This window comes from Prionailurus bengalensis, chromosome E2, assembly GCF_016509475.1.
Source record: "Prionailurus bengalensis isolate Pbe53 chromosome E2, Fcat_Pben_1.1_paternal_pri, whole genome shotgun sequence".
Classification (NCBI taxonomy): Eukaryota; Metazoa; Chordata; class Mammalia; order Carnivora; family Felidae; genus Prionailurus; species Prionailurus bengalensis.
The window spans coordinates 22,678,874-22,699,911 of record NC_057352.1 but is presented as its reverse complement, the minus strand read 5'-3'; the positions used below and the strand labels follow the sequence as shown (position 1 = coordinate 22,699,911).

The 21,038-nt window shown below is 49.0% G+C and overlaps 1 protein-coding gene across 2 annotated transcripts in view; it reads left to right on the top strand.

Moving 5' to 3' along the window:
* ZNF536 (zinc finger protein 536) overlaps positions 1 to 21,038 on the top strand; it is a 379,333-nt gene that overhangs the window by 59,214 nt on the left and 299,081 nt on the right. For both annotated transcript variants that reach the window (XM_043599121.1, XM_043599120.1), the window contains exon 2: positions 844 to 959. The gene's annotated coding sequence lies outside the window, so the exon portion shown is untranslated. The remainder of the gene's footprint in view (positions 1 to 843; positions 960 to 21,038) is intronic.

The following is a 21,038-nucleotide window of genomic DNA, read 5'->3' as shown; positions in this document are numbered from 1 at the left end:
TTGCATATCAGTTTGGATCAGTATATTACAAGCAATTTATCATTTTCTCCTTCTTGTTATGATTTTAAGAACAATATCTTGAGTGATGGCTGCTATATTTGAGCACGGCTCTGATTTATACAAGAAACCCTTCAGTGGGAAAGCTTCTATTCTAAAGCTGCTTAAAGCCTTATAAATCAATAATGACACAGATGGACTGGTGATAATCTATTTAGAATGCCTGATAGCAAATATTGTTGTACAGATGATTAGAGTGGTAACTGTTTTAGCAGAAAGCCTTGCCTCTCTTTGTAAATGGTAAGTTTGAACAAAAAAGTGCTCGCACGCAGACTTGGTGTCAGGAAATCTCCGAGCTGGGGTCTGGATTGCAAAGGGGAAAACATGGGGGGAGGAACAAAGGGACTTCCCGCGCTCCTGCCAATATAATCATATCAATCCCTGTTTCTTTAACAAAACAGGACCTCTTAATGGAATTGTGTCTTCAGGTGTAAATAGCATTAAAAGCTGCTTCTCCTCTCCTCTTTGCCCTGATACAGCACAAGGAGTGAGAAAATAAAGTGGAGGTTGTCAGAAGTGGCAGCTGCTTGGAATCCTGATAAATATAAGCTTTTATTGATCTGATGAAAATGAAGGATCCCAGTGCTAGGCAGTATTTAGCTTCTTGTCTACAGCACGTCACCGGTGGCCTTGCATTGGGATAGATTTTCATTCTCCTACACGGGATTTGATTTCATCTTTAACCTTTTCAGTTGAATTTCCTTGACCTCTGCGTATTGCTGTGATTTGGTGAATTTGTTACATTTCACTTTACATCATTTCTTTCTATATTTCCTTTTGTGATAGGGAACTGGGACGCCCCTCTGGCGATCTGTCAGTGCCTGGATCAGCCACATCCTTTCTGGGGTGTTTTCTCACGAGACTGACAGTCCTTAAGACAAGTATGCCGTTAAGCTGCTAAGGTGAGTCTTAACGATATTAGAACTCTCTGCCCTGGACACACATCGTTTCCTTCTGCTTTGTGGAGTTGACCTAACACAGATCCCGACCAAATAGCCCTTCTCTCTCTCCTCCTGGCCCCAGGGGCTTCCTCCTGGCCTTCCTCCCCCCACCCCCCACCCCCATCACCCCGGTAGGACTCCCCTGCCTGCCCAAGAGCTCTGGCTGAGTGGTGGCCCACAGGACCTTTCCCCAGGGCCGGGAGGTTTTCCTTTGTGGTTTGGGTGTGTGTCTGGGGAATGGGTGGGGGGGGGGAGGGGGGGAACAAAGGACTCACAAAAAAAGGGTTATTTTCCCCTCTGTGACTTAATTCCCTTCTCAAGTTTTCTTCTGGGATAAATCTGAGGCTTCAGTTCGCAATCCTGAGGTGCCGCTAACATATTCCGGTTCCGAGAAAGGGCCGCTGTTATTTTGAGTAGTTTTGATACAAGCAAATCAAAGTGAAGATTTGAAATAGCTTTTCTGAAAGCCCAAGCTGAAGTCATAAATTATTCTGCACCATGATTCTTTCTGATAGTAAAACCATACCTCTCAGCCTGACATTGCTGAAATGTGCAAAAGTGAAAGTTAGAAATAAAATGAAACATTTAAATCTTGGCTGTTGAGAACCTCAGATAGACATCAAGGCCAGTCGATAAAGGCCCCTATCAATTAGGCTTCTATAGTTATCCTTAGATTCGGTTTATTAGCAGTTGCCCAGGTACGGGGTTCCAGCGTGAAGAATGGGCAGGGCCAGGTGAAACGCAGGGAGAGACCGTAAGCTGGAAAGTGAGGGTGTGGCGTGCCAAGGTACGCGTGGTGGCAGGGCACAGGGCCACGGGGCGGGGGGGGGGGAGGGGGAGGCTGCCTCACATCGTCTCGTGGGAGAAAATATTTGCCACAAAAGGGTTGGAAGTTTTCCCTTTTTTTACCCCCTTTATTTGAGTTAGAAAGTGTTGATTTCACACCGTGGTGAGTGTTTTCCGTCAGCTTCTTGGTGGGTGTATTCCGTGTTAAGAACAAGGAGCAGTGAACGCCAGCGGCCCGGCGGGCCTCCCCCGGCAGCGGGGACTTCTGCAGGGCCCCGGCTCTTCTCTGGCGGTGGAGAAACCAAGGGCCTCCCGGCCCCGGGCTTCCAGACCGAGCTGTTTGGCTACTTCCCTCCTCAGCATATCACAGGCAGAGCAATTTTTGGTTCCATAGCTGTTTGGTTGGGAAAACAAGACTGTGATTGCCAGTAAGGTTTAGAATTTGCCTGCCAGATAAGGGAATGTCTGTGAAGACTATTTTCCCTCTTGGGAGGCAAAACACAGATGGGGGAGTTAGGAGTCTTACAATATTTAGCTGCTACATTGATGGTAGGAATTCTGCTGCGTGGATGCTCACAGTTTCCGAAAGCCCAGCTTAGCGCCACTGCCGAGGGCCTCAGGTAGAAGAGACCCGTGAGGCTGGCTTTCCCAGGGGAGCCGCTGCCCCAGCTTGTTCTGGAGCATTCCATGCTCTGTGGCTCCTGAGCGGGAGAGGAGGCACTGCAAGGGGGCTAACCATTTCCCTTGACCTGCATCGGACGGGGAAGGAGAGAGAAGGCTGAGCTACCACATCTGACCAGGTGGGGGGACTGAGCGGGAGGCTGCGGACTGACTTGAGCTTCTTGTGCAAATGGACATGGCCATCCTTCGGGTGGTTTCTCAGACTCTAGAATAAGACACGCGCCAGTTTCACTTCCGGCACGGAGGCCCGCGTTTTAGAGAGTTAATCACCTGGGCCTCAGAGAGGATAAAGGACAATGATGTGGTGTTCTTGGGACTGGCGGTGAGAAGGTGGGGAGATTTTCCTGCCCGGAAAATATAAATCTTGGAATGATTTTAGGGTCATGTGAACTGGAAGTAGGATTCGCAACCTTCTATCTGAGAGCGAGTTTGGGGCCCTGGAGACCAAGAGAGGGGACAGGTCTTAGGGACAGGCACCTCCTTCCAGGCCTGACTTCCCAGCTGACTTCCCAGCTCCAGCACATGGGATTCTCGGGCCCTGGAGTTGGACGCTTTCTCCAAATAGTCTGGAATTGTGATGTTCTAGTTGGGCCATTTCTGGACTCCTAAAGGTACCTGTCAGGACCCTTGCTTCTGTCCTCTCCAGGACCGTCTTCCCGATCCTTTAAAATGGACACTTGGCCTTTCAAAGTGTTCTATAAAACGCTATACACGTGCAGCTTTGGGACAACCAGTCACCCTGAAGCACCATTGCATAGAAACCCCAAGCAACCTAGTAGTAATCGAGCCCCTCACACGTGCCAGAAAATGATTTAATAGCCCACCACAACGTGGATTTCCAGAGAATCGCCAGCAGGGACAGGAGGCAGAGCCATGAGGTGTGGCTGTCCGGCCCCCCTGAGCTCCACCCTTCAGAAAGACCCCAGGACTTGCAGAGGCCAGCGCATCTCAGAGACCATAGGACCTCTCGCCTCCGTCCGACGGACACAGCGTGGCCCCTCTGAGGCGGGTGTGGGCAGGACCTGGGACTAGGGTGCTGGCCCCGCTGTGGCTCCGGCTGTCCTGAGGTGGCCCCGTTGTCCTGGCACAGCTGCGTGAGTCAACAGCCCTCCTGCAGCAGTAATTACTTGAGTTAAATGCTGCGGTAGCGGTACTCTGGGAGCACAGAGGAGGGAGTGAATAATTGTAATTTCTATGTGATAATGATGATAAGCCCTGCATATGTGTGTGGGGCTTTGCGTCGTATTTGATCTTCACCAGGAGATCTCCGGGCTCATGGAGGTAAAGATCAAGATCCCCGCAAACTCCTCTGTAGCGGCCGAATGAGGTAGGAAAGTAAGGTCTCGTTATTCTCACGCGGCCCCAAAGAGAACTCAAATCAAAGATCATTTGAACTCTGGAGAACAGGTACGGTGGAACTGGTTCTGGTCCAGAAGTTTCTTGGGCTTATCTTAATCCTTACTGGGTTCCCAGCAGGTAGATACTGTCATTAGTTCCATTTTCCAGATATGGAAACTGGGGTCAGAGAAAGTAAATGGCCTCCCTCAGGTCACACGGCTGGCGGGTGGTGAGCATGCTTCTTCCTGATTTCGGAGCCTGATCCCTCCGCCCGGGAGCAGTCCTGGGTACAGTCTTAGACAACACAGGCAAGCTGCCTGCCCTTAAGGATCTTGTGTTGTGGGGCTAGGAAGCAGCAGACAAGGGAACCATGGATAAGATGATGTCAGATAGGGGTAAGTGCCACGAGGAATGTCTGGGACGGGAAAGAGAGAGGGAGGGTCCTTGAGAGGGGTGGGTGGTTAGGATGGCCCTCCTGAGGAAAGCACATTGCAAATGAGAGGGTTGAAGGACATACAGAAGCCAGCCAGGTGCTGGTCTCGAGGAAGAGCATTTCTGGCAGAGGGAACAGCATGTCTGAGGGACCGGGGTATAGGCCAGTGAGGCTAGAGCACAGTGCGCCCTGGCGAGAGGGTAGTTGGGTTGGAGGGCCTGGATTGGGCATGGCTTTGTAGACCATAGTGAGGAGTGTTGCCTTAGTTTTATGTCTCTGTTGCTTTTGACCGGCGGGTGTATCTTGAGAAGCTCTCGGGCCCTGCCCTCAGAGGCAACATGGTGACTCATGATAGTGCCCAATGGCTTCCCACTGGAGCTTCCTGTGCAGCCCAGGGAGGCCCGAGCCGACCCTCCCACCCCCCGGGCAGCTGTGGGCTTGGGCACAGTTGCAGGTCGAAGGCTGTGGGGGCCCCCCTTAGTCAGGGAGCTTCGCCTGCCTGAGTCCATGTGGGGGTCTGGGAAGCGTAGGCCCCTCCCATGCCTGACTCCAAGCTGAGATGTGAGCACTGTTTTGTTGTTAATGCTGATTCAGGGGTTGTCTGGTAGCATGCGGACTCTTGGTGATGATAGTCTGGCCTCTTTTGCCCTCAGCAGCCTGGTTGCTGGACTCTAGGAGGGTGAGCAGACACCTTGGTGTTCAACGCTTCCTTTATTTTAGAAGTTTAGAGACTGAGGCCCAGAGAGGGCCCAAGGCATGGTTGTGCCCAGCCCGGCTCTCACCTGAGCACAGCAGACAGGCCCTCTGGCAGCTCCATGCAGCTTGGGGGCCACTCTGAGCTGGTGCAGGCCGCGGCAGGGGCTGGGGCTGTCCTGACGTTTGTCTAGCCGCTCCCAGAGCACCTCGTATGGCTCCTGGCATGCCGAGTGGTCAGCAGTCATCCGGGGGCATTGATTGATAACCTCTCGCCTCTGCAATTTGTAATCATTAGAATTTGTTGCACCTTGCTTTAAACAAATGCAATCGATATGTACCAAATCCACACTGCTTTCCATATTCCCTGGAATGCAGGGATTGCCAGGCCTAAGGCCTACTTGGGTTTGATGTGTGCCGACATTCAGGACACGATGAGGCCGGGACTGGTTGGGAGGTCCTGATCTCTGCACAGGTGACTGAGGGTTGCCCCTCAGGTGTTCTATCTAATAGGCCCATCTTAGGGATACAGAACCCTGCAGGTTTTGAACAAACATGATCAGTGCTAAAGCCAGCTCAGCTACGGGAGGGCTAGGGCTCTGCCCCAGACTGAGTTCCTGAGGACAGGGACACCTAAATGGGCTTTGACCCAGCCTTTTACTGTGTGTCCTGGACAGGCCTCAGCTCTCTCTCTGGGCAGTTGTCCTAGACCCAAATTCAGGGTCTAGGTGGTAAATGCAGGAAGCTGGATGTGGACAGAGCAGGCTGGAGGGTCTGAGCATCCCCTCAGCCCTCATTGTTGGAGCCACCACCTAGGAATGTGGGCAGATTGCTTTCTTCAGGTCGTCATAGTTTTTAGGGAAAGAGAAGTTAAAGAAATCTAGTTCTTTTTTTTTTTTTATTTTTCCTTTAACGTTAGCAACTAAATTAAAAAAAAAAACTTTCTGCAAATGCAAGTGTCTGTAGACTGAGCAGAGCTGCGGCCAGCGCTCAGCAGTGTGCACAGTGGGTGCCCAGTAAGCACGGGCAGCACTCGCCCCAGCTGCCCACCGGACAGCCAGGCTCTGGGAGCAGGTACAGCGCGCGGGGAACCCAGCATTTGCGGGTCCTTGGTCCCATCTTCGTTCCTGTGTTCCCTCATTGCGGGGAGGCCAGGGCAGTTCCTGGCTGCACGGGGACGTTTGCTGCCCAGAGGAGGAGACACACTGAGAAAGCACCTGTCTTCTGGGGAGAGTGGGCAGGATGTCCTGGTGCCAGCCTCCACCGTCCCATCTCATGGTGTCACCCCTGACCCCTGAGTTATAGGGTGCCACCCATATCTAAGATGCGGACACGGTGATGGGTGAGTTCGGTTCCTGCCCCTGGGAGCACGTGATAGAACCACCCTTCCTTCCTCCTACCTGTTGAGGGTGAATGCCCCCAGCCTCCTGAGTCTTGATGGGTCCTTGTGGGTGGCTGATGTACCTACTCTGTTCACCTGTGCTTGGGAAAGGGCAATGCTGACCTTGCACCAACTTGACTGGAAGCTCTGGGCTGTAGCTGGACATGGGTGGCCGCTGTTGACCCTGGAGATGAGCCAGAAGGACAAGATACATTCTGTCCTGGGAGGTCACCTGGCGTGAGAGAGCAAATGGCAAGGCTGCTCAGCCCACTATTTGCCCGGCCCTTCCTGGTCCCATGACTCTGCTCCTTCTGCAAACGTGACCCATGCCCTCAGCTCCCTGAGAGGCCAGCAGGTCTCCCGACGGGGGGTTGGGGGGGGGGCAGACCCCCATACAGCTGCCAGGCTCCTGCCAGGGTGCTGGGGGGGGGGGCGGAGAGCTTTCCTATAGTCCAAGTGCATAGGATGGGGGTGGGCTGGTCTCTGGCCTCACTTCCTGTTGGCCCCTGCCTGGCTCCTTTCATCCCGTCCACATGCAACATGGAGTTTCTGTGTATGTAATATTATTTGTTTTTATTTCTGTAATCCCTTTATTGTTTGCACAACTGCTGTCAGACTGTTGCCTGAAAGTATCACAGGATAATTGCAGAACGCCTGCATAAGTAATTTCTCATGAAATCGGGCCTTGTCTGCATATAAAATTGTTTTCCGTTGCTGCATACATGGACTTCATTATATGGAGGCTGTTTACCGGGCTCGCACCTTCCCCACAGGCCACAGAGACGGGAGGGCCTGACACTGGGAAATAATGAAATATACTATCTTTATGCTTTTTCGGCCAGACGACATTTCTGGAGGGCGACCGTGGGGCCTGACGTGGTCAGAAGGAGCCTGGCCCCGGAAGGAGCGGAGGCTTTGGTCCGGGTGGGGGAGGCTTTGGTCCAGGTGGGGCCTCGAGCCTGGCCTCCCCGGCTGCAGGGCAAGGCAGGCCAGCAGCTAATCCCGCGTGCGCCCGGCGTCGCTTCCGCCCGCATTTCTGTGATATTAATGGTGTGTGGTAGTGAAAGAAATGTGTTTTATTCTCAAGTCTAACCCTGCTGTTATCAAAGTAACTTCCAGCTTATTAGCGACAAAGGACTTTTCTCCTCTCGGCTGCCCTGTTCGCCGGGGCTTCCTGAATTAAACTGCTGCTTCCTGTCCTTGATATGCACGACCACATCTGGGCAGCCCGATCCCAGCCCCGCTGCCTAATAACAATCACCTTCCCTTTCAGTGTCTGTTGATTGTTTCTAATTCACTCTGACAGATAGTGCCTGACAACTCGCCGGCTCGTCCCTCCCTCCGTGACCTGGAGTTACTCACAGCACTTATAGAGTCTGTCATTTTTAATATTTGATTTCATTTTAAGTTATGTGTTTTACTGAGAAGATGAAACCAAAAAAAAGGGGACTTGTAATGGAACATAAATTTAACCCTTCTTGCCACCCGGCACCAGCCCCGGCAAAGCCTCCCCCGCATCTGGGTGCTGGTTTCTCTTTCCCCTGCTGGGGCTGCTGGGGCTTCTCCTCTCCTCCTCCTCCTTTCTTTTCTCCCTACTTCTTTCTCTCCTTTTTTTTTTTTTTTTTTTTTTCTCATTGGTCTTCTTTCTTTCGTTTCTGGAAACAAAAGCTTCATGTCACATTCTTTCCCCTTAATGGCGCTTGATTCGTGTATGGAGCTAATAATGGCCCTTTCTGCTTTGCAACCAGGTTATAATGGAAAGACCTTTCAGGGGGTTTTACTCTGGAGTGAGGGGGTCAGGGGAGAGGCCTGGAGAAGTCTCAATGACCAGCTTCAATTAAGGTGTCAAGACGTGCCTTGGATTTTCTTTTTGGAGATGCTTCTCTTTGTGTGGGCTGGCGTGGCGGGGAAATGCCACTTCTCCCTGGGTTTGAGTTGAGCTCGCTCAGAGTGGGGCCTTCCCAAGAGTGGGGACCAGGCAGGCAGCGGGGTGGAGGCTGCTGGACACACATTTCCTGCTGCCACTTCCCTCGGAATCCGCCCCAGCGAGCGGCCTTGTGAGGCAGGCGTCCTCACTGGCGGGGCGGTCGTCCCACGTCACTTCAGGGTCCACTCTGCCATGACTTTGTCTTTGTTTGCCCCTACACAAAGGCTCCTGTGTCCCTCTTGGCCCTTCAGAGGTTGAGAGCTGTGAGGCCGTGCATTAGGTCAGCTTTGCAAATAGACACCACAACATTTAAAAAAAAAAAAAAAAAGAGGCACATTAACCCATGGTGCCTCACTTCTCCTGGCCTCGTGTGGATGTCTGTCTGTCCCACACAGTGCAGTATGGGCAGCTGTAGAAACGTGATAAGAGGGATCTGGGTTGTATCTCCATTAAAAAAAGAAAAATCAACTTCCCCCTTGCCCATGGCCTGGTCTCAATGACCAAAGCTTAGCCCAAGCATGAGCTGTGTCACTGTCAGGGCCCTGTTCTTCCAGAGCTTCAGGCCGAGTGCCCCTTTGACTCTGGTGGCGGCAGCTGTGCCTGGAGCAGAGGTGTGCCAGTCCTGGGGATCAAGCGGGCGGGTTTCCTAGCGAGCAGAGGGAGAGAAGAAGCTGCTTCCCAGCATATTCCGCGGTAAAGACAGTCTGCTGGGGGCCATGCAACCCACACAGGCTGGCTCTCTGGGAGGCCGCTCTGCAGGGAACACCAGGCTTGGCTGCCAGAGAAGCAAAGGGACTGGACTTAGGGCCAGATCCACTGCCCACAGGCAGGCATTCTAGCTGCTTCCCTGCTGTTCTACTGCCCCTGGCTCCAGGCCTGGTGGACCGAGGGCCTGGGTGGGCCAGCCCCGGCCATCCGTCTTGTCCCAGCTCCTCCCAGGATGACTCTTTCCCCGGGGATCTTCCTTCACCAAGCCTAACCCTTCTAAAACCCGGGTTCTCCTCTCTCTGGGTAAACTGAGGGAAGAACTGCCGTCTAGGTGGGGACACTTTTCCTCTCCCCGGTCCCAAGCGTCCCCTCCTTTGGTAAGAGGTGACAAAGGCAAGAACAGCTCCCTGTCTTGATGGTTTTGCAGCGCTGCTAGTATATTTTGAAATCATCGTCTTTTGTTTCAGGCAAGCTAATTAAAATGAAAAAGGAAGGTAATGCACAAAAAATAAAGTGGGCACAAGCCTTTTAGCTTTATGTAGGAAATAAAGATCTGTGTGTACGATGGTGAGGTATCTGTTAGATAAGGACAAGATGGCTTTTCTCTCTCACTGACCCAGGTGGTCTTCATGGGTATGGTAATGGGCCAGGTGGGAAAGAAAAGAGAAGGAGAAAACTATCTCGACTTTCCTTCCGTATCAGGCCTTCCCTGACACATGCGTGTGTGTGTCGGGGGCGGGGGGGGCGGGGAGGTGGCTGCCAGGAGTGGTTGGCAGTGATGTGATTCTGGGACGGTCCTCACATCTGCCTCAGCTCAGCAAAGTTGGGTTCAAAGGATCCAGCGCCATGAAGAAGAACACAGAGCCCTTCTGCTTTTGGGAGGACAGTTGAAATAGGATTTTAAAGATGGTTCTGCATTTGAGGTTTAGCCTCAAGGCCAACAAGACCAATTTATACTTTCATTTCTGTCAATATGGCCTGTTGGGCTACTGTTGGATCTTGTTTTAAATCAGAGAGAAATTGAGAGCTGACATCAGCTGAACACTTTGATTTGGATCTTGTGTCGCAAGCACCCACCTATTACCGGGTGAGTTGGGGCAAGCCCCTAGAATTCTAGGTTGAGAGGTAGAGGGACACATGGTATTTCCTGTCTGTCCCTCATAATCCAGATTTTCTGTGGAGTTTGCATGGGGAACAGTAAGTTGAGTTAGGATTGAAACCCAGAAGGCTCTAGAGTGTACTACTTTTGCAGGAGGTAGCTATAACCAGGGCTGCAAATTAGTATGACCCCAAGGACTGTCCCTAAGCATGTTTGACACTCAGCCTAAAAGGATGTGCCCAGAGGGGAGTCAGGCGTGTCAGTCTTCAGTAGAGTTTGAGCCAACAGAAATGTGCAAAGCTTTGCCACTCTGTCTGCTACCATCTGAGCAATGAAGGGTACAGACAGAGGGGAGAAGACACACAAAAAAGCCGTATCACAATGAGAATGTGACCAGTGCCACCTCCTAGGTTAAACGGAGAGCCACAAATTCAAACTGGGGAGCGAGAGATTAATAAGTAAGAGCAATGTGAATACGATGCTGACTGTGCTCAGCACTGCACAGTCCTTTTAAGAATGGACAAGTCAGGGGCACCTATGTGGCTCAGTCGAGCATCCAACTCTTGATTTTGGGTCATGATCCCATTGTTGCGAGATCGAGCCCCGTGTCGGGCTCTGTGCTGATCGTGGAACCTGCTTAAGATTCTCTCTCTCTCTTTCCCTCCGCCCCTCTCCCCCGGTCATGCTCTCGCTCTCTCTCTCTCCAAAAAATAAAAAATAAAATAAATAAAAAGGGAAAAGTCAGACTCATTGTGTGGCTCAGGAAGAGCTTCATGGAGAGCTGGTGTTGCAGCTGGGCCTTGGGGCCCCAAAAGATTTTCATAAATAGAGATGAGGGAAAGGCAAGAGGGAAGTTGCTTGCAGAAGGCAGGAATTTGCCAGGCACATTTGCAGCTGGGGTGTGTGGGGGGAGGGGATGCTGAGGGCCATTCTGGGCAGAGGCAGTAGAGGGGAAACTGGGGACGGGCTTGGTGTTGGGGAGTGACAAGTAGCTCTGTGGTGTTGGCACTTAGGGTACACGTTAGCATGAGTGGAAGTGTGGGGAGACCTGACTGATGGTGAGAGAGGCTGCATGCCAGGTCAGGGAGTTTGTGATCAATTGGGATGTACCTGAGAAATGGGCTGACCTGGGCAGTGGATATGGGGCTGGGGAGAAAGAATATACCCATCAGCCTTTTGCAGAATTAGACGTTACTCTTCTCCTGATCGGGACTTACAGTGACCTCAGGAAGGAGTGAAGCAGAGATGGCGTGAGGTTTGGGGTGTCCAGCCCGTGCCCCTCTGACCCATGGCGCTCAGTTGCAGGGAGTTTCTCTACACTCAGGCCAGGCCCATGAAGTGTCCACAGTGAGTTGGCCTTTAAAAGAAAATGAAAATAATAAAGAGGGAATTGCTTTTTTAAGAAAACCCCTACACTCACATTCATCAGAGGCATACACGTTTTTCTCGGCATATGTGTGCAAAAGATGCACTTTGGGTTGTACCAGGGGTGTGTGCCAATGTCAAGAGCAGGCACGAACAACGGGACAATTAGCAGATTCATCAGTTCTTCTGCTTATACTTTGATTCCAAGAGTAGAATGTTAGTTTGTTCAACTCTCTGCTTTATGCCTTGATCGCAGTGTGAAAGTGTTGGCTAAGCTTAGCTTCCTGGTCAGAGGGTCAAGACCCATGGCTTTTAAACATGCTTATGTGAAATCCAAACATTCATGGCCACTGGTGATCTTGGAATCACGGCACAACTTATGAAACGAACACGTAATTATCTTGTTTATTCAGGGTATAAATAGAGTTCATGCTTTAAAAAATTTTTCTTCCTGATAAGGACTTTAGCTAGCATTTGTTGTCTGTCTGTCTGTCTCTCTGTCTGTCTCTCTCTGTTTCTGTCTCTCTGTCTTTCTCTTTGTCTCTCTGTCTCTGTCTCTCTCTTGTCTCTTCCTTCTCTCCTTTCAAAGGGGAGGAATTTGCTGGGACTTCTGTGGCTGCTTCTGGAAGAGGCAGGGCCGGCCTGTGGATTTCTTCCCTGGAGCACTTTCTGCTTCCCGTCTGGCTCTGGCAGAGTGGGGATGCGCGCCCAACGAGGGCCTCGTGCACTTGGACACATCCTTGCCACTTCTACAAACCCAGGGAAGGACTGTTAAGTCACATCTGCCTCTGACAGCCCAGCTGGGGACCAGAGCCAGCAGAGCAAGGCCTCCCGTGGGTGAGGCCTTCCAGGCCTTTTGGGACAGTGTGGGGGGAGGGCAGAGTCAGAGCCGAGAACCACCCCTTGGGTCTAAGCTGCACACTGTCATCATTCACATACCTCTGTTTTTGATTTTTACCATATTGAGTACAACCTGCTTGTAGACTTCATGTGTTTTTAAAAGGTCACCCTTCTTTTAATTATTATGTTTAGCTTTGCTCTAAAATAATAATATCTAGGAAATCCCTGGTTTGGTGTACCAGTTATATATTTTTCATGGTGAATATTGAAATAATTATATAACTTGTTAATTTTTTTTTTTAAATAGTTTTTCTGTGTATCATCTAAAATCATCTTGTGTGTCTGAATCACCTGCTGCCAGCCTTTGGGAATCATTGGGTGTCGCTCTTTGGAATGTTTGTATCCAGCCAGGTTCTTAGGATCTGGCTCAGGTTCTTCCATGGAGCCATCGCCTGCCCCACTCCTAAGGAAGCCAGTCCCTCCAGCCCCTGCAGCAAGATTTCCTCTGAGCTCCAGCCTGCCCTCAGGATCCCCAGTTGTCATTGAATCGTGTGCTGCTTTGGTCACATCTGACAATGCTGTGAGCAGTTGCTGGGGCCGTGCTTTCTGACTCTTCTCTTCCAGATTGCAAGACTCTTAAGAGTAGGCACCATGCTCTTCTGGGTCAGCCAAAGTGTCTGATTGCTTGAGCTGGCTGGCTGTCAGTCTATCTGTCTATCCATTTGTCCATCTGTCCATTGTTCGTCCATCCATCCATCCATCCATCCACCCATCCATCCATCCACCCATCCATCCATCCTATCCGTTCATCTGTCCATTTGTCCATTCATCCATCTTATCCATTCATCCATCCATCCATCCATCCACCCATCCATCCATCCATCCCATCCATCCATCCATCCCATCCATTCATCCATCCATCATTCCATCTGTCCATCCATCCATCCTTCCTTCCTTCCATTCATCCATCCATCCATCCATCCATCCATCCCATTCATCCATCCATCCATCCATCCATCCATCCCATCCATCCTTCCATTTATCCATCCATCCTTCCATCTGTCCTTCCTTCCTTCCTTCCATCCGTCCATCCATCTGTCCATCCTTCCATCCATCCATCCATCCATCCATCCCATCCATTCATCCATCTACACATCCATTCATCCATCCGTCCATCCGTCCATCCATCCCTCCATCCCATGCATCCATCCATCCATCCCTCCATCCCATGCATCCATCCATCCATCCATCCATCCATCCATCCACCCATTCATCCCATCCATTCATCCATCCATCCTTCTATCTATCTATCTATCTATCTATCTATCTATCTATCTATCTATTTCTTTCTTTGTATCCATCCATACATTTTCTTTCTGTTACCTATCATCTGTCATTCATCCTGCCATCCCCCCATCCAAAGAAATTTTCTATTTCTTTATCATCTGTGTCTATGTAGCTCTCATTTGACTATGTATCTATGATCTAATCTCTCATTTCTTTTTCCTCCCTCCCTCCCTCCTTCCTTTTATCCTGTTTGATGAGCCAGGCGCTGTCTTAGGCCCTGGGAATATAGCAGAAAACAAAACAAAATCCGTGCTTTTGTGTAGCAGACATTCTAGTTGGAGGAGGCAGGCAATAAACAAATCAACAAATAGAAGAAGAAACCGGAAAACGATCTGTAGGGACACACGCCATGCAGAGTATTAAAATAGGGGGATCTGAGGCAGAGAGAGCAGGCCTAGCTGAGACTGAGAGGTCAGGGAAGGTCCTCTGGGGAGGTGACATTGCATTTGGCCTCCAAAGAGCAAGTCAGCTTGCGAGGAGGGGCAACTCCTGGACAGAGGGTTCAGTCCCTGTAAAGGCTCTGAAGCACCGGTGGGTTTGGTGGCTCTGAGGTGCAGAAAGGAAATTCAGACAAAAGGATAAAAATTTAATTCCAACATTGACAAAGATGAGTTTTTTTCAATTTCTCACTTCTTAGGGGCTACAGCCCCTTTTGCATGTAGGAAAGTCTGAACCCTCACCTCTGAGAGCCCATATGTCAAATCTCTCGTGTGTATGTATATTGCGGGGGGCGGGTGGTGGAGATTTGGAAGCAGTGCCATGTGGTTCCCCTGCAGGGTTGGAGGGCAGAAGGGGAGCTCACCACGATGAAGCTACCACTGACATGCTAATATTTCATTTTAATCTTGAGTGCCAGGTTACTTTCCAAATGAAGTGTCTCAGGCAAGGCTCTAACTTACATGAAATAAAAGAGTTTAAGGCTAATTAAATATCATCTGACTACCGAAGCCATATTTATTGATGGTCTAAAAGAACATCATTGAGGTGGATGGACTTGAAACGTGTGTCTGCTAGAAATGTGCACACCACCCCCCGCCCCCGGTCAGTGGCCATCCACTTGCTGTGTTAGGTGGATAGATCTGCACCTTTAATGTGTATCTGATTCAGGAGGTCTGGGGTGTTGCCCATCCTGCTCAGTTTTAACCAGACCCCAGGAAGTGCAGGACCAGCTGCAGGGTGGGCTGCAAGAGTCTAGAATAGACCAGGAGTGAGTGAGCTCTGACGCTGGCTGTGACCTACACTACTGACTACAGAGAGTGATGGCCACGTGTGGTGTCTCCCACTTGTCTTGCCTCCACCTGCGCCTCCATCCTCCACCTCCTCTTCCCTTGTCCCAGTCCTTCCTACCGCTTCCTCCCATCCCTGTGGCATCCTGGCCTCTCCCCGGGCTAAGAATGGTGGTTTCCTGGGGTTGGTAAAGCCTTTACACAGGGTTTGGTCCTTTGTCTTCCACCATTTGCCTTATCTCTGGGTGTCTGATCCTCACGTTTGGAGAAACTAAAGGGCAGAGCCTCTGCCCTAGTCTCCCTCTTTGGTGCCTCCGGGATTGATAGATCCTCTCCACAATGGTGGGAAGGAGGTGTACTTCCTAACCATCTGCACAGAGGGCCTTGCCTTGGGGCAGAACTGGCTTCTGCGGCCACACGTTGGTTGAACGCTGTAGGGTAGGGCCTGGGACGTGAAGTCTAGTCCTTCCAGTTCACCCTCCAGCTTCCCTTTGGAGAAGCTTCTCTTGACCGTGTCTTCCCCTTCCTCTGATCAGCGGCCTCTGAATGGTGAAGACTAGGGCTTCAGAACTCTGGTGCCATAGGGGCAAGAGCATCCTCATCAGTGGACAGGCTTGTGACCACCTGCAGAATGAATGCACACTCTGCGGGTTGTCCACGGGAGTGTGGGTCTGGGATTGCTAGACCTTTGGGTTTCTCTGGGGAGGTCAAAAATCCACATTTTCATATGGAACTTAGCCAGTGTTTGCAAGCTGATGACTCTTACTTGTTTTTCTTTAAAAAAAAAATTTTTTTTAACATTTATTTATTATTGAGAAACAGAGACAGAGCATGAGCAGGGGAGAGGCAGAGAGAAGGGGAGACACAGAATGGGAAGCAGGCTCCAGGCTCCGAGCTGTCAGCACAGAGCCCAGCACGGGGCTCGAACTCACGAACCGCGAGATCGTGACCTGAGCTGTAGTCGGACACGCGACTGACTGAACCACCCAGGCGCCCCTCTTACTTGTTTTTCTTGTCTCCATGTGGGCCACACTGAACACGTGGGTTGGAATTTCGCTAGTAGGCTTCGAGGTTCTCTGGTGCTCCCCCGTTCTGGGGGGTGATTCCATGGATCCTGCTGGGGAGAAGCCACTGGGGTCTGAGGAGGGACCCGGTTGAAGTGAAGGTCATCAAGTGGAGAGAGTTTGGAGGACTCAGAACCCCTTCTGGAAGTATGGGCCCTGACATGGCTCTCGGGCCTCGGGAAAACTCAGTCTTCCATACCAGCTTGTCTGCACCCACCTATAATTAGCATCTGAAATTTCTAAATGAACTGCCTGATCAAGTAAATTTAGCAAACTCCTCGTGAAGTGTTACCATATCCTCTTCCTCCAACTGTCCACACAGACATCCGTACCACCTTGCCTGCCTTCGCTTTTTGCAACTGACGCTGCTTATGTGTGCTGTCTGGCAGCCATGCAGACATCCCATTTATGTGATCTATAATGAGTTTATTAGTGTTTCACTGCCTTGTTGCTATTAAGTTTTATCAGTTTCAGCTTCAAGAGCACAAGGTTAAATTTTCAATAGAGTTTTCGCAAAGTTTAAGTGGGATTGTTAAAAATGTGTCCAAATGGTGGAGCCATGTATTTAGCTCGAAGATATTATTTCTGCCCACTAACGGATTTTGATCTCTTATTTATAAATTTAACACTTTTCTGAGGCTCACAGTGGCAGCGCAGGGCTTGCGCTTTATTTTCGCAAACTGAACACGAATGCATGGAGTGTAGACGATCTAACTGAAGCTGTATCAAATTGAGTCTGACCGGTCCGGCGTCGCGTAGCCCTCCACGTTGGCTGTCACTGTCCCAGCGTGTGGAGATGACTGGCTGTTGCTTTGACCTGGCAAATAAACATTTTAAAGGCGGAGGGGGAATTCACCCACAAATTACAAAGGGAGGGCTTTTGATATTATTTTCTCCCGGTACCATAAGATAAGCAGGTTTTCCTATGAAAACACGTGTGTACCTAATTGAATATTATTTACCTGGATCCCTTCTGTAATTCTTGAGCAGCTTTTTCTTGTTGTTGTTGTTGTTGTTTTTAGGAGGAAACCTTTTCAGGAGTTTCTCCGGTGGCTGTAATCAGAATAAAGTGCTTCCACTTTTAGGTTAAGAGAAAAAAAAAAACAGTAATAGGCTGAGCTGCTATTATGGAAAGTTTATTATTATTGGTATATAAGCTAGCTGGGGGCTTAAGCACAGAGCAGTTGGATAATTTAGCTAGCTCCTGGATCCAATTAAAAAAAATCTATGTTGTGTCCACAGTGGGGGATGGCCATAGCTGAGAAAGCACTCTGTCGTAGATGGTGACACACCTGTGGCATTCTCTTGGTTATATGCAGTTTGGGATGCAGAATGCTCTAAATCCTCTCATTACTGCCTTATAGAAGACAGACACTTCAAGCGGTTCTCCATTTATCTGAGATTACCAGTTAAACTCGTTAAAAAGCAACCATGGTTCGTTCACTCAATTGGCTGTTGGGAAGATTTCGTGTTCTTGAGCGACAGTGTGGCTTTGATTAGTGGAGTGCTATACTTTTTAGGGGAGACCTTTTCTAACTTAATTTATGACTCCAGTTGAATGGTGTCTGTGCTGGGGTATTACGTATTTCCCCAACTATTGTACCTGGTGTCAATAAAGGCGCATTTAGGGAAATCTGAAATAAAACTCCAGGGTGTTTTTGTTCTTTGGGGAAGCAATGCACCATAAACATTTTGGGTTTGAGCCAACAGCTTTCCCTGACCGTGATTGCAAATTACTGTAGTATGTATAGATTGCTGGTGGAACACTATTTGAGGAAACCTGTATTTTATAGAATGTCACTTTTATGCACCATCCAGGCAAAAGAAAAAAAAAAAACTAATTTAGCCAGCAGACGGTATTCTTTGGAATGAGGATTCTGAAAAAAAAAAAAAATCACAAAAAACCCCCCACCAGGCTCTAAATATGGCTTTTTATTTAATCATTATTACATCAATCATCGATATCAATACTTAATAGCAACCTGATAACACAGCCAGTAGGTGAAACAGCTATTAAAAAGTGTAAAAAAATGATTAATCAGGTGCGGGGGGTATTAATGCTCTCCAATTCTTTAATGATAAGTACATATTTTTGAAAGTGTTTGTTTTTAATAATTGACTGTAATATTAGTTTGCAAAAATGTAATTGCTTCTTAATTTTGCATCCTTGCTTCTTTGTGCCGGGTACAAAGGTAGTATATTTCTGTAGTTATTGTTTGCAGCACTCCGTGTAAAAAATCACGTTCATTTCAAGAAGCTGTTATGGTATTGATTCTGGTAAAGACTTCCATTAACTGACCAATCTAAATCTCATAAGTGATGTCAGGATAGTTATGCATTTGCTTGGTTCAAGTATTCAGCCATTATGTTAGAATGCAGGCAGTGTCTGAATATGGCCGTTAAATTATTTCTAAATACCGAACCAGAACAGCTTAACAGTTCTGCAGTTTGAGACTGACACAAAAATGACAATCTGCCACCTCTTTGTTTTTTAAATATTAACGTTGTATTGGGATAGTATTTTTGGAGTAAAAACCTGTGGCACGAGAGGGTAAGTGACATAAACAAAGGCAGCTGGGCTTCATGAAATAATGGAACAATAAGGCCCTTCCAGCCGCACTCATCACTCCAGTATGTTAATTAGCATTCTGTTGTGGCCGCAACACTGAAAACATGTAATCTGTATTGGAGTACAGTACAGCTGTGAACACACATTCTTTTTTGTGAGTCCCTGGAGTTAGCCTTGCCATTGGCATATGCGTTTGGGCCAAAAGTCAAGCCATCACCACTAAAATAGCACACTATAGCAGCAAATGTCATTTGTCTTTTCTGATTTTTTTTCCTCCCCTCAATGCCTCATGCTATCCAGTGATGTAATCCAGTATCACTGCATCTGTCTCCCTGCTCTATTTTTGCAGGAGGGTATCGGGGCGGGGGGGGCGGGGGGGAGGGTACTGGGATGCCAGCAGGCAGGAGGATTTAAAAGGCAAGTGGCCCCAAAAGGGTCAAATTAAAAAAAAAAAAAACGGTTCTTCCTCTTTGCATTATTCTTCTAAAAAAAATATACGTTTTTTAAATGCATAGATTCTTAAGTGTCATGGGCCAGAATCTGCTCCTTGTCTCCCTGGAGGGAGGGAGGAGCAGCTAATTCATAAGAAAAAAGAATCTCAGTAAACTTTATCGTTATTTATCACCTGTATCCGGAACCCGTTTCACAGCCCTTCCTGCATGTAGTACCCACTTGGGGCAGGGTTTATTCTTCCCATTTCAGAGCTGAAGACACTGAGGCTGAAGCATGATCCAAAGGTGGCCTCTAAATCGTAGGGCCTCTCTGGCGCGTCATTTGAGGGAAAGGGGATAGCACCAGTGAGCAGAGGGGGACTTGGCCAGGAGCAGGAACTCCGGCCTTCAGAGGCAGGACTCAGAAAGGCCCCACGTCTGTGATCTCGCTGCTCACGGGTGGCCGACTGGGAGCCGCCCCTGCCACACCGGGGCACAGACAGCCCTGGGTGCTTTCTGATGCCAGCTTTGGGGACAGGTTGAGAAGATGCTTCAGCATTGCTGTCATAGGAGCTGGACTGAGGGGCCAGAACCCTCTTGGGATTTTACCTGATGGAGTTTGGCTTGAAAAGCAAGAATGGTTCCATTTTGATTCCCCTGTTCTCAAAGTGTTTTAGCTTTCTTTGTGTGTGTGTATGTGCAGCCTCCCAGCACAGAACACTCACACACACACACACACACACACACGCACACACACACTCGTGTGCACGCACACATACACAGGTACTCTTGTTCACACAGGACATAGCCCTTTGCAAAAATAATTTTGGAATAAAAAATTACATTCTCTAGTGCTTTAACTGTATTATACATTCAAATAAGAATCATCTAGCTGTTAAAACTTTTCCTACATTTCAGCTTGATTCTATCCATTTTCTCCTGCATCTGATCTAACTATACCAAAAAGCGGTTTTTATAAAGCAGCAGAACAAAAATGACCAAATCAACCCCCCACCCTCACCCCCACCCCCCACCCCCCACCTCCGACCTGTCTCTAAAGTAACTTTCAGATTCTTTGGGCAAAGCTTCTTGCTGTCTCTTTCTGAAAAATGACAGTGAATACTTAGCTACAGATTTTCTTTTTAATCTGCCTCAAATCTGATTGAAAAATAACCCCCAACTCTCCCGTCCCCTTCCCCCCCGAAAAAAAACACAGCATCTGGGTCACCATGCTGATCCAATTTGGTTCTACTTTTGGACTGTGGAAGAATCAAATTGTCTGGCATTTGATGACGTGAGCGAGTGTCCACCTGGGAGCTGTCGAGGTTAAAGGTTAATAGCACTTGCTTTTTTTTTTTTCTTTTTTCTTCTTCTTCTCCTTCTTTTTTAATTCTAGCCGAACGGAACTCTTTCCCACTTGCCTGGTCCCCATCCTGAGCCCCGTGCCCAGCCTTGTGGCGTATTTCCCCAGACTTGCCTGGTGAGGTAAAGCAGGGCTGACATTAAGATTTTGGCTCTGTTGTTTCTCTTTTCCTAGAAATTCACCACCACCCTCCCCCCCCCCCTTTGGTTAATGGCTCTTTAAATATTGAAATGCCTGGAAAAACAAAACAAAATAAAATAAAATGCAGGCTGTCAAAGAGATAAGAACAACAACAACAAAAATGTTGGTATCTTTTAGAATTTGTCTTCCTAGTGGTAAAAGTATATAATTAATAGGAGAATTTTCCTCCAGATGTGGCTATACTATAATAGAGCCTTATAAATGCTACAGAAAGAAAAATTGCTTGGAACGAAGGCGTCCTCAATGAGAGCACACCTGGGTCTGACAAAGATTGCATTTAGGGACTGCTGTGCTATCACAACGCAGAGAAAGACCAAGTCTCCGGGAGCAGCTGGAGAGAAAGCCCCGGCAAATCTGCATGCAAATAGCAGCACATTGTTAACTTAATCAGATGCCGAAAGGAAAAGATGTGCCAGAACCCAGAGGATGATCTACACACACGGAGGGAGAGAGCGGCCTGAGCTGCCATGGGCACCGGGCGAGGGGTGGGCCCAGAGCAAGGTGCAGCCAGGCCCGGCCCTGGCCCACCCACCACCTGCCTGTTTGCCCCCCGCCTGCAGTCCGCTTATCACATAATGCTTGATTTGC